This window comes from Cavia porcellus, unplaced genomic scaffold (genome assembly GCF_034190915.1).
Source record: "Cavia porcellus strain 051 isolate PalLab524CR breed Dunkin Hartley unplaced genomic scaffold, mCavPor4.1 scaffold_14, whole genome shotgun sequence".
In the NCBI taxonomy this organism is placed as follows: Eukaryota; Metazoa; Chordata; class Mammalia; order Rodentia; family Caviidae; genus Cavia; species Cavia porcellus.
In genome coordinates, this window is record NW_026947497.1 from 49,989,919 (window position 1) to 50,003,328 (window position 13,410).

General features: G+C 41.2%; 1 long non-coding RNA gene across 1 annotated transcript; it reads right to left on the reverse strand.

Moving 5' to 3' along the window:
• Positions 1 to 776: 776 nt before the first annotated feature.
• LOC134478717 (uncharacterized) lies at positions 777 to 8,837 on the reverse strand. Its single transcript, XR_010051501.1, has 2 exons — positions 8,220 to 8,837; positions 777 to 4,081 (listed from the first exon to the last, which is right to left on the reverse strand). It is a non-coding gene; the product is annotated as an uncharacterized LOC134478717 (long non-coding RNA).
• Between the last annotated feature and the right edge of the window lie 4,573 nt (positions 8,838 to 13,410).

Genomic DNA, 13,410 nt, shown 5'->3' on the forward strand with positions numbered 1-13,410 from the left:
AAGGCAAGTAACAGAAATGATCATGGGTCTCCTCCTCCTCTTATCTGTTATATTTTCCTGGATGGACAATTTTAGACATAAGTTTATGAAAAATTAGGGTTGCAGATGAAAAGAATGCGGGAAGTCATGAAAAATACAAATCAATGACTTTTAAAGCAATATATTAGTATCAGCCCACAAAATATCACAACACATACCTATTAAAATTTTTGTAATGCAAGAGCTCAGAAGTCTTAGAGGTAAAAGAAGCCCATCAAGAATTTTAAGCTTGTGAAGGGTATATTCAGGTTTTTCTCCTATTCTCATTAGGCTTTTGAAGAAATTGAGTCAACAAGAAGTTTTGAATGGAGAAATGATAGCTAAGTGAGTTTAAATATGAAACTAATGGCTTTTATGGTGTGGATGTGTTTGCTCTTCAGTTGTTCATGTGTTGGGAACTTGGTCTGTGTGTGACGATGTTAACAGGTCTTGGGGTCCATAAGCGGGATGATCTACAAGGAGATCCTTGGATCACTGCTGGCGGGGCTCAACACCTTGGTCTCAATGACTTCCTGTCCTTTCTTGTGGTCTCTCCCACTTTCTTGCCCATAGTCCTGCCATTGCAGTGTCACACTCCAGAAATCCTCACTGGAGCCAACCTGTCAGCATCGTGCTCCTGGACTTCCAGAACTGTGAGCTGTGCCAACCTCTTTACTTTACATAGTGACCAGTCCTATAATGTATTTCACTAGAGTAACAGAAACTGGGTCAATGCAAGGACTAACATCTATCAGATATATTTTCTTTTTTTAAATTTTATTTAAAGAAAGACTAAGCAAAACAGAAAATAGGTAGAAATAATACATATGTTCAGAGAAAAAAATAAACAGTAAGAAATCACTAGTTGATGTTTATATATTGTCATTTTACAAATAGTTGTTCAAGGTACAAGAGTGGAATATGTAAAGTGGGAATTCAAACAGCGAGACCACAAACAGTTCTGTTCAACTGTCCAACAGAAACTTAGTAACATGGTTATCAATCCTATACACTTAAACATACATGCAGTTATCCATATCTTCATTTATGTTTAGATTAAACAAACTAAAGCAGGTTAAAATCATTCTGAACAAAGAATAATAGTATTTCTGGATTTCGCATCATGACACTCTGTGTTCAGCACTGGGTACTGTAGTGCCTTTTTTAAAAAATTTAATTTAAAGAAAGACTAAACAGAACAGAAAAACAAGTAGAAATAATACATAATTTCAAAAAAATAAACACTAAGAAATCACTAGTTATTCAAGATACTAAAGTGGAACATATAAAGTAGGGATTCAAACAGTGAGATTGCAGCTAGTTCTGTTCAACTATCCAACAAAAACTTAGAAATATGATTATCAATCCTATACACTTAAACATACATGCAGTTATCCATATCTTCAATTATGTTGACAATGAATAAACCCAAGCAGGCTAATATCACTCTGAACAAAGAATAATACTATTGCTGGGTTTCACATTATGACACTTCAGGATCAGGACTGGGTATTTTAGTGTTTCTTTTTTCTTCAAAGTATCTGTTCATTTCATCATGTGTCATAAGATCAGTTCTCATAAACTGTTTATAGATTTTACACATGCATGAGTCTTTACATGTATTTCTATCCTTTTTATATTAGAGGGAGAAACAAGGCAAGGCAAAAAAAACATATTGTTATAAACACATGAAATGAAATAAACATATAAGACTGTTGTACAAAGAGTGCCACCATGGTTCCTGTGTTGTCTCTTGTTATCTCCAATAGAATTGGCTATATCATCAGACATAGTATAATTGAATATATTAGTACATAACAGTATTACTAAAAATACAACTTTGTATATAGTATAGAACTTCAAAAACCGGCATTTATCAAACCAGAATGTGTATCATGGAGTCTTATCATCTTCAGTGTAGTTGACTATACTCTCAAACTTGATACTATCAGTCATATCAGTTTTGAATAAAATCTTCTCTGCCTCATTTCTGTTATGCTGTTTTTTGCCATCAGTTGTTTGCTTATCTTCTTCATTCTGTTTTCTGCTCCATTCATTGAGGCCTCTCTGCCATTGTGCCTGGAATCCTAGTACTTTTCTCTCTGTCTCTAGAATGCCCTGCAGTATTCTCTGTGGAGTTGGATTGGTGGTTGTGAATTTCCCAACTTCTGCTTTGTCTTGGAAGCATCTTGTTTCTCCACTAATTTCTAGAGATAGTTTAGCAGGGTATATCAGTCTGAGCTGGAGATTATTTTCTTTCAGGGCTTGGAATATTTTGCTCCAGGCTCTTCTTGACTTGATGGTTTGTGGTGAGAAGTCTGCCATGATTCTGATGGGCATTCTTTTATAGGTTATCTGTTTCTTGTCTCTAACAGCTTTTGATATTCTGTTCTTCTATTGAATTTCTGGGATCATGATTATTATATGCCTGGGTGTAGCTCTGTTTTGGTTGTAGGTGGCTGGAGTTCTGCATGCCTCATATATCAAAATATCATTTCCTTTTCCTATGTTTGGGAAGTTTTCCTTAATTATTTCTGTGAATAACCTTTGTAGTTCCTTTGTTTTTACTCCAGCTTCTTCATTCACATTCTTTATTCTCAAGTTATAGATCCTTTTGTCATCTTGTTGCCCTTGTATTGTTACTGCTTGTTTCCTTGTTATTTTAAAAAGTTTTTCCTTTCATACTCCCATATTGCAAAATTGTCCTCCAGTTTGGATAATCTATCCTTAGTTTCTTTCAAGCTGATTTGCCATCTTTCCATAGAGTTTTAATTTCCTAGTGATCTCTTTGAATTGGCTTCATGTATTCTATATTTTTTTATATTCTTCATCAAATGGTTCTCTCCTTTGAGTTCCTCCCTTTTTCCAACTGTGTCTGCTTGAGGGGTGCTTAGTATCTCTTTAATTAATTTTCTTATATCTTGCTTTGTTTGGCTAAATATTTCACTTTTGAACTCATCCATGAGGTCCCAAATATATCTCTTTATGTCCACTTGTGCTGTGTCTGATATTGCATGTTTGCTGTTCTCTTTTTCCTTTGTATTTACCTGTCCTGGGTCAATGTTCTCAATGTTGGGACCTGGGGAATTTTTGTTGTTGCTTCCTCTTCCCATCTTTTTTGCTTCTTTCAGGAGGCCCCAGTTTCTTTCTTTGTTGGTTACAATTCTTCTGAAGCGTGCTGACTAGATGACCCTTCCCACTGCCATGTCAGCATATGCTGTCACCTCCTCTCTGGATCAGTCAAGCGCTGTGACCCGCACTGTATTACTTTGCAGTCACCTCTCCTCTGGGTGGCAGTGGCTGGAGCACAGCAGGGGAGGCAGCAGCGGACTTTGCACCACCTCCCTTGTGGGTTGGCAGCTGCGATGGGATCAGGGGGAGGAGCAGCCAGGGGGCACCCAGTCACTCCCAGGCCTGCAGCTACAGGTCTTGCTGGGGGCCCAGAGGTGCTGCAGGTGATAGCTGGAGTGCCACAGAGCAGGGATCAGTCAAGTTGCTGTGACGTACACTGCATTTCTTTGCATGCCACCCCTCTGGGTCAGTCAAGCTGCTGTTGTCTGCACTGTCAGTCGAACTTCTGAGATTTCACTGGGTTAGTGGGGTTGGTGTGTGCCACCACTGTAGGGACTTGATTTCAGATAACCTATTGGGTCTCAGCCAGGTCACGTGACCCAGGCCTAGTTCATTCCAACAATCCTGTTCAGGAAGGGAGCAATTGACTGAAATTGCTGCTGCCCCTTGTACTTGCCAGCCCTGCCTGGTCCCAGAATGTCATTCGCTGGAGCCCCCCTATTTATGGAATGACTCCACTCCTGTCACTCACCACAGGTCAATGTAGACAATCTGCCAACTCAGCTCTTCCTTTGGCTCGCCGGCCCTGAATTCAATGTCGAAGCAGCAGGACCTTAGACAGCTCAGCAAGTCACTGTGGGAGCCTGTCCAGCCGCAGCAGGACCTCAGCAAGCTGTGGCAGGATGCGTGGGGACCTTGGATGGTCAGCAAGTTGCCTTCATTTCTTCTTGGGATGGGATAATTCATCTCCCTCTGTTTGGGGCTCCCCACCCTGTATTATGTTGAATTCTAAGTTGATTATCTCCTCATCAGATATATTTTTAAATGTGTTTTCTTAATGATAATGCCTAAAAACCATCATTTCTAAGTATAACCAAGTGAGTTGCTGGGTCAAAGGGAAAAATAGAAAAACTTTAATTCAGAAGATGGGTAAACATTTTGGAAACAAAAATTTTGGTCTTATTTCTGAAAACTCAGAAACAAAAATTCTTTAAATACCTTTCTAAATATTACTGTATGTTACTATTCAAATAGTAAGGGTAATTTCCAATGTCTTTATCAAGTATTCATTCTCTACTTATATGCGTGTGTGCACATATTAACCCTTACACTCAGAAGATTACCATCTATTCGGAAGCTTTTAAAAATCTAATTGATTTGTTTTCTAACATCACTTCACTGCAATTCATTCCTTTTACATGAATTTGAGGTGTGATGGTGGCTTTTCTCAAATCCTATCTGATATTCTCTTCTCTACACCACGATAAATTATCATACTTAGCTTATTTTCTTAGCTTTTTTTCTTCCAATGTTACTTACTCTTCTTCACATGAAGAATTTTTATTTCTGGTTTATGCTTAACAATGGACTACTGAGTTGCCAGCCCTGAAAGCTGTACAGACTTTCTAGGACTCTTTAGGGACCCTATCTTGAAACACCAGTCCCTGGACACTTTCCCTGTCTAGGATAAACAAGTGGAGTAGGAACCTATTTTTGGAAAAGAGAGCATCAAAAAGGTATGTTTAAAAAAAAGGCACATTTATCTCTAAGGCTGTGGCTTGGTCTAACAACTAAAGCTTCCAATGAATTGTTTTGATGACTCTGGAAAAACCTGCTATTGGCATTATTTATGATGCTTCTCTTCTGTTTAACAATCCATGGCATCCAAGGGTCAATAATCCTGTAGTGAATATGAAAAATAGTTAAGCAAATGTATTTTTTTTTTAAGTTTTGGGCTCCAGGGATCAAACCCAGGGCCTTGTGCATGCTAGGCAAGTGTTCTAACACTTAACTTCACCTTCAAGTCCCAAGGAGAAAACATAGAATGCATTCACTTCTCAGCATACAGGAGTCAGTTTCGAATTCACAGGAGACTTGATCTGAATCATAATCTGATCACAAATGTATGTGTGACTTTGGGGGAGATGTCTAGTCTCTCCAGCACACCTTCCTCATAGGGAGGTACATGCAGTGACTTGTATCTAGATGTCCCCTGCAAAGCTTCATGCAGTTCTAGGTGGGGCTTTTGGGAAATGGCTATATCTAGGATATGTGATGCTCTGATCAAGAGTGTGGTTACCAGATCAGTCCACTGATTGATTAGTATAGTTCTGGGTAGGATTAAGGATGCCCCACCCTGAGTTTGAGTGCTAGCCACTCTAAGTGCAGGTAGCCCCCCCCCAAAAAAAAATACAAGAGACACACAGAAGATCACTGTTTATCACTTGTAGCATGCTGCCTTCTGCCTGCCATGAACTGTTTTTCCTCTGCAATGCTACCCTGTCTGGGAGCCAGCCAACTTTGAACTGAAACCTCTATAAAATGATAACCAAACTTTTTCTCCTTTAATTTTGGGTATCAGGTATTTTGCCTTAGCAACAAGAAAAGTAATTAAGTACAGAGATCCCTTTCGCATCCTCATCACAGTCCAAGAGGGTTTATATTTGTAAATATATTTACATTCCAATAACTTCATGGAGATACTTCTCCATGAAGTTATTGGAATTCTAGCCAGTTAATTCCAATCTACTAATTCCAGTGCAATCCATGGTGAGAATAAAGATGCTAAAACATATTTACAGTTATGGGGACCCAAGGGGTCCTAAGTTTGGCCAGGATGAAGTTTCATCAGAACAAAGGCCTCAACCCAAGGCCTAACCTGAATTTTATTAATTAATAAAGTAAATTAGTAAAATCCATGAAGAAAGGAGTGGTTGAAGATGAGTGAAGTGAGGCTGGTGGAAGAAACATGAGTGCTGTGATCTGGGCTATGTAGAGGCCAGAAAGCACCTCTGCAGCATGCAGAGAGGAAAATGTTCAGAAAGACCGATCTGCATACCATGACTAAGCAGGTGGCACTTAATATTTAGGAGGCAGTGCTTCAGCTCTGATGTGCAAATGTTTGTCCCTGGGAAGCCACAGCCTCTTATTTCAAGGTTCAAACCCAGTTGACAGCCCTGGAGCAGTGGCTGTGCCATCTCATCCTGCTCAACTATCTTTAGGGAGACGCTGAGGCTGGGAAACAGCAACCATCACCTAGTTTCTAAGATTACACATCAGCACCTCGGCGAGCCCTGGCTATCTTGCTTAGAGCCAGTTGGAGGGAAAAGGAAATGGCTCAGCCAGCTCTGTACATATCACTGCTTGGAGATGGGGCCAGGTTTAGACTAAGCAGAGGTCATTGCTCTGTATTCAGGGAGAGCCATCCAGGCAGTCCTCGACAACTAAGGCACTACAGAAGTAAAAAAAATCTAAAGTAAAAGTTATATATAGATTGCAAAGTCATGAATAGAGGAAGAATTCCTCATTGCTAAGAACAGGTGTACATAGAGACATACCGGTAGACACAAGTGATATAGATATAGACAAGTAATGGACTACTAAACAATAGACGCAATAAAAGGCCCAGAAAATACAAAAGAGAAAAAGATAGGCATGTCCTTGTCCTTAGGAAACTCCCAGGTAACTAAGCAGGCCACTGCAGGACTGTGCTATCACAGAGAGGAGAAATTCACTTTAAAAGGCTGTGACTGCGTATGAGTGGAAATCTTTTGTTTTGTTAACAAAATTTTCTGAAAAGTTCTTCCAGTGCCTTTTAGCTACTGTGAAAAGCTCAGCCTGTCTCCCTGTGAGCACTGGTACCCACAGAGCTCATCAATTCCACAGTCAGGCTGAATAATTTACTAGGTTAGAGACCCACAGAGAGACTGCCTGGTGGGAGCCTGTGAGAGCCTGGGCCACTGAGAATCTCCCGCTGGCTCTCGGAGGCTGTGCTGAGCCCACATCAGGAGTGGGAGGATGAAGACAAAGGAGAGAGACAGAGGGGGCGTTTAGACACCGCACCTCAGTTCTCTTTCATCGCTAAGGGCCTCTGTGGGGCTGCTTTTTTCTATCCTCAGGCTAATCTGTAGCGATGTTTCCTTCTGACACAAAATAAAACTCTAAACTAAGGTATTAAAGCAAAAACTAGCTGGCTTTGCTTCCATCTATCTAGGAGGATTGACCCTAGGACAAGAGCCACTTCCTCCTGCTCCAGCAGGTGTGTGCCCAGCTCTGAGGGCGTCTCTGGCAGAAGTGCCCTTCCCAGTTCACTAGACCATGAGTTACATTATTCCTCCTAAGGCAGCACTCTGAGTTAAAAAGTCTTCTACATGTTACGCCAGCGCAGAGCCCTGGAGACCGTTTAATACAAGCGAAATAGAACTGGGAATTTAACTCAAAAATGATATGTTTTCAAGCAACTCCAAGGAAAGCACATTTCCTGGATTCAAACAGAGGAAGTTAGCATGTTGGATTGGATATCTGGATATCAAATATTGAAAATAAATAAATATTTCACCTGATTTTTTTCAAACAAGTCACAAAGTACAAAAGAAGCAACAGCTGATAAAATTTTGACAAAAATGTTTTCTTTAAATTTAGAAAATGGCAAAGATTATCTGGAAATGACTTTCTGAAAATTAAAAGAAAAAACATCAAAAGAGAGGTTTTGCACATGAATAATTACTGCGCTCTCTCTTTCAGGCCCACTATCCACAGAGCACTCCTCCACGTGCAGATAAGAAGAGCAGCTATAAGAACTTTTATAAGGAGTCTACTAACATCCTCTTAGATTGTCTGGGACTTTATTTACAAATATTCAAATTGAAATGGATTTCAATGATTAAAATTACTTACCAGTAATGATAAAGAATTAGATTTTTTGAAAATCCTTCATCCTTCAACTATTACATTCTTTTTATGATTTTTTTTAAACAGAGTTACCTTAGCTATAAATCACAATTATATTTAGCTTCCTGAGCCTGCTGGCTGTTGCTTTACGTATCTCCACCCCATTTCCCGTTCTATGTCAAGTTTCTTCCCAGGTTGTGAAGGGTTGCAGCGTGGTTAGGAAGATGTTGAGCCCTTACCTTGTCGGCCTGGTCCACAATCCATGTGGCATTTCCAAGCGCCACTGAAGGGTGGCAACAGTCTTGCCCAATGGTGTGGGGTCCTGCAGTTTTTTCCAGGCTCTGGTTGCCTTGTTCAAAGAATTGGACAGGACAATCGATGAATGTGAAAGCTGAACATTTATTTAGGGCAAAAGAAGGAGTGATGGAAGCTAAAAGGGAAAATAAGCGCTGAATGAGGGTTGCAGGTGAGCACATGGCTCCTGTCTTTTATAACCCCTGTCCTGATGTCATCTGTAGACTGTCCAGTCAAAACCCCACTTGATCTCACCCCAGGAGAGCTGAGGACTGCATGGTCTGATTGGCATCCAGTGCAGGGCTTGCACGTTTCTCTGGGTTTGTGTCCTCAATTTCTTTGATTGACAGGCCTACATAATTGACAGGTCATACTCCACTGGTCAGCTCTTTGCCATGCCTTACTCTCCTGCCTCAGTTCCCCGAGAGACATAAATCCCCATAATCTGTGTTTTGATGAGGGAGTGGTGGTCTCTGTCTTCACACAGACACTTGCAGTGAAAGGGGCTGAGGGCCCCACACACTGGGGATTGTGTGTTCTCTGCCTGCCTCTCAGGTGGGGCTGACGAAATCCTGCCGATGAGAAAGAAGTCAATGTCTGTGGGAAACTATCCAGCTGCCTGTGTAACAAAGGAGATCTCAGTGCCCCTTTCGGGAAACTGTGGAGGCAGAGAGGGATTTTAGGCCACCCGTGCCTCTTTATGGTGACTTTATGTATCTGTACCCAGAGGAGCCTCGGGTATCTCAGTGCATCACAGGAGTAGAGTCCTAGTCCTGTGAAAATTCAGGGGACCATTTCCCAGCTAGAGTTTTTGCAGCTGGTCACTCCATGTTAGGGGAAGGATTGGAATGGTTCCCCAGGAACTGGGAATCTGGCGAGGGTCTTGTAGGGCTGAAAAGCTGTGCTTCTTCTATCTGTCAGCCTTTGTGTTGCCAGAGAGACATGCACGGGATTCTCAGCTCCTAAAGGTATTCTTCGTGTTGGATTTTTTTACTTAACTATCAAACAAAGTTGCAAACTGAGCAGATTATATTTTAACTTTGCTGCTGAAGCAGTGCAAAGTCCAAGATTGGAGCCATCTGACAACCAAGGCATCACCTTTATAAACTCTTCGGCAATGCATTTGAGCATGTTACAATGCCCAAATATTTCAATCCTGATTCTGGAAATATGAGAGCAGTTATTATCACAGAATTATTTGAACCAATGCCATTCGGTAAAGCTCCTAAAGCAGTTAGCATTTCATGAGTTTTAAGAATATCTACTCGTGTCCTGTTGGAACTCAGATCAAGACTGGGGTGGGACAAATTCTGAGAACTGATGTAAATCCTGGCTTCCTAGTGGTCCTTTACCTCCTGTTGTTTAAATTACTTACCAGCTCATCCTCTAACATTACTCAAGACTGTTGGCTATGCATAAATTCTGAGCCCCCTAGGACTTGGAACTTGCTGCAAACACAACTGTTGGGACCAACAATCAAACCCAGATTGTAAACACCTCAAATCTTGATTCTGGTTCTTCATACTGGTGGGGACAGGGACCTAAGTCCCTCACTTTGTGAAGCATCCAGGGCTCTGGACTTTGTATTCAGTCTGTGAGTTTCCCCTTGAAGTACTTCCCATTTCGAATCAATTGTAATTCAATTGTGCATGTACAAAATGTCTCTTACCCCCTCAACCAACATTTAGTCTCCCTGCCGGGAACTTGGTTTGCCTGTACAAATGGCCTCACTCCTTGTGCTCATCTGGCTGACTTCACTGGACCTGACCCTGTACTCTGTATCTTAACTCATGTTCGTCCCCAAGTGTCCTGGTATTCTGAAAAAGGAGGGAGGAAACATATGGGGTTACCCAATCACAAGAAAAAAGAGAGCCCCATTCCTAATTCCTGTCCTTTGGGGATTAGGAGTAGCCGGTTCTGCAGCACTAGGAACCATGGTCCCCATAGTAGAAAACCAAAATTATCAGATACTAAGCAAAGAAATAAACCATGATCTGGGCACACTTGATATTCATAACCTGCAGCTCTGACTGAGATGGTCCTTCAGAACCAACGTGGTCTAGACCCCCTTGAAACAAGGGGATCTAAGCCTAGCCCTTGGTGAACCTTGTTGTTTTTACACCAACCATTCAGGAGTTATTAGGGACACTCTTAGCTCAAAAGGGACCTAGATGATAGGGAAAATGAGAGACATTGTCAACAGAGCTGGTATGAGAATTTGTTCTCCATCACCCCATGATGGTGGAGACCACCCTACTCTCAGCTCTGTCAAGACCTCTGGTTTCCTCCTGCTGGCCATTACTATGGACCCTGCATGATAAACTGTTTATATCCAAAGCCAAGTTCAATCTATTAAATTAATGGTAATACATTCCAAGTATGAGGATTTGCGAAATATAAATGAGGAAGATGACTTTTAAAAGGATGACAGGAATCAAGGATTTGATTCATGCACTAAAACCAGTGGGGAATGTTGTAGCTTGGCATAACTGATGCCATCTTGAGCTCTGCATTTTACTAGTGCACTGCATTTGACTCAGGAGAATGGAAAATTACTCAGGGTATAAGTCCCAGGAGAAAAGCAGAATGATCTGCACCCACAAGAGAAAAATTAATCTTATCAACAAAGAAGCAGGATACAGGTGTCAACCAAAAATTAATGTAAGACTCTAGCTAAACTGTTTCCAACAGGATGTCTTTTTGTGCTTCTCTGTTTTAAAAGCTCTGTAACTCTCTAGTTCGAGACCACTCAGAGAGACTCTGAAACGGGGGATCTATATACGAGTGGTCCTGAGCTCAGTTAATTAAATTTCACATTTATCTATTTGACTGCTTGGATTCCTATATTGATCATGAATTCACTTCCTGAAACAAATGTGAATATACTCTACACCTTGAAAAACTTTGCATATTTACAGAAGATTACAGATTCCATTACAGTCTTATAGGCTTCAATTCCTAACTTTCCACTTTCCCCCGAGCCACCACTCCCTGACCAAAAACACTCCCACTCTCTGCTGTTGCCTCCTGACTTGCTCCGAAAACTGTCTTTGGACAGAGTGGTGGATCACTGTTCTTCTCAGGCTCTTGCTCTCCTGTTCAAAGAATTAACTGGACAACTAATGAACATGAAAGGTTAACATTTATTTAGGGTCAAAAAGAATAAAAAGAAGTGCAAAAGAAGAGAAAGTTCTTTGAAGGAAAAAGATACATGCTGTATGCAAGGCAAGCCTGTGAAAAGGCTCACACAGGCCACACTCAAATTCTGCTTTTTGTACCATACTGGTTCTGATGTCAGATAAAGGCCAGCCTGTCAAAACACTGCTTGACCTCATGCCAGGAGAGCTGAGACATCATTCTCTGATTGACATCAGGTACAGGGCTTGCAAGTTGTTCTGAGAATGTTTCCTAAATCTCTGTGATTGACAGTTCTCCATGATGGACAAGTGACACCCAATTGCCCAGACTTTTTGCCATGCCCTAATTTCCTGCCTCAAAAGCACTGTCTCCCAGAAAGTTAACCAAAACAGAGAGGACATGTAAAAAGGTTCGATGATTCACTTCATAACCTTGCTTATCCAGATCAGCCAAACCCAGATGTTTCATTGCAGCATGGTAATATGTTTGCACATGAGTACTAGTTTCATTTTGTCTGCAAGACCTATCCATCTAATGTGAACGATACTTTATTCACCAAAATTCCAGGGTCTCTGGCTTAGCTCAGTTACCAGGAGAGCAAGCGGGAAGCAAGGCTCCCCTAGGCTTAGAGTTCTAAGTGAGAGTCTTCAGTCATTAATGAGACTTTTGAAATTTTGGGGGGGGGTGAGCAAATTATGGAACCCGCGGGAGATGGAGAATATGCGGATGCCTCTATTGTGCCACCTTAAATCTTCAAAATGCTTGTGAGACCCAGAATTTGGGAGACAGTGGAGTGTGTAGCTCAAAATTTTAGCATGATGCTGGGTGAAGCCACACAGTCTTCAGTACCTATGACGGCATCTCCTATTACATGCCCTGAGACTTGTGAATTCAAGACCAAGAAAGCCATGAAGACCATCATGGAAATTATGACCATGGACAGTCACTCCAAGCCACCCAGAACTGTCAACCGGGAGCCAGTACTGACTTTGCTCTATTTCTAAATCTCTGCTGGCTCTCCATATATTATACAGGCTAGTATTGGGATAGGATGGTTTTCCCTCAAGATTCATACAGCTCGATTTCAATCCTGGTAAAGAGTTTGTTACCTATTTTGTAGCATAATTTAAATAATACACTTAAGTATTCCTTCCTTCAGCCCAAGCCAAGATATAGCAACAAGTTCTGGGTTAAAAAAGGAAAACTTCTTGTGCTGAGTGACTATCCTAGTATAAAACATCCTTTGACAGCTCAGCAGTATAAATGCATACTAGGACCCTAAGAAACCCTAGGCCCCCTCTTATCTATGGCTACCTCTTCTATGGTGTATCCTGAAGCTGTGCAAAGTTAGAGCTCCACTAAGGAAAGCTGAGTGTCATTAGGTTTTAACTAGAAAATCTAGATGTAAAGGTGGGGTACTTAACACAGTATATTCTCCAGAACGACAGTACAGGGGGAGCAAGGTAATTATACACCATTTTTCTGCAGTGAGTTTCTCTAAGCAAAACTTCTTCACTGAGAAAGTTGAGGTTACCCTCCCTTTAATTAAAGGTCAAAATTGATATTCCTTTTTTTCTTTGAGATAGGGTCTCACTATGCAGTTCAGCTGACCTTGAGCTCACTTTGTAACCCAGGCTAATCTCGAACTCACAACCATCCTCCTGCCTCACCTCCTGAGTGCTGCAATGACAGATGTGGGCCACCATGCCTGGCAATATTCCTTTAAGGAGATCTTGGATATGACACTTGGCTGACATTCTCCTTGGCAGGAGGTCGTTTACAGCCATTCATAACTCCTGGCCATGATGCTCTGCTTTGCCCTGCACCTTTATGGGAAGCTCTGAAGTTACTGTGAGTAAGCACAGATGTTCTCACTTACTTCGCATCTGCTGCAGCTATCAACGTTTTTTCATTATTCTTAAATTATTCCCCAAGGTCAATAAAAGCATCAGATAATTTTTATTTAATATTATGATTGAAATAATGAAATGTCCTATG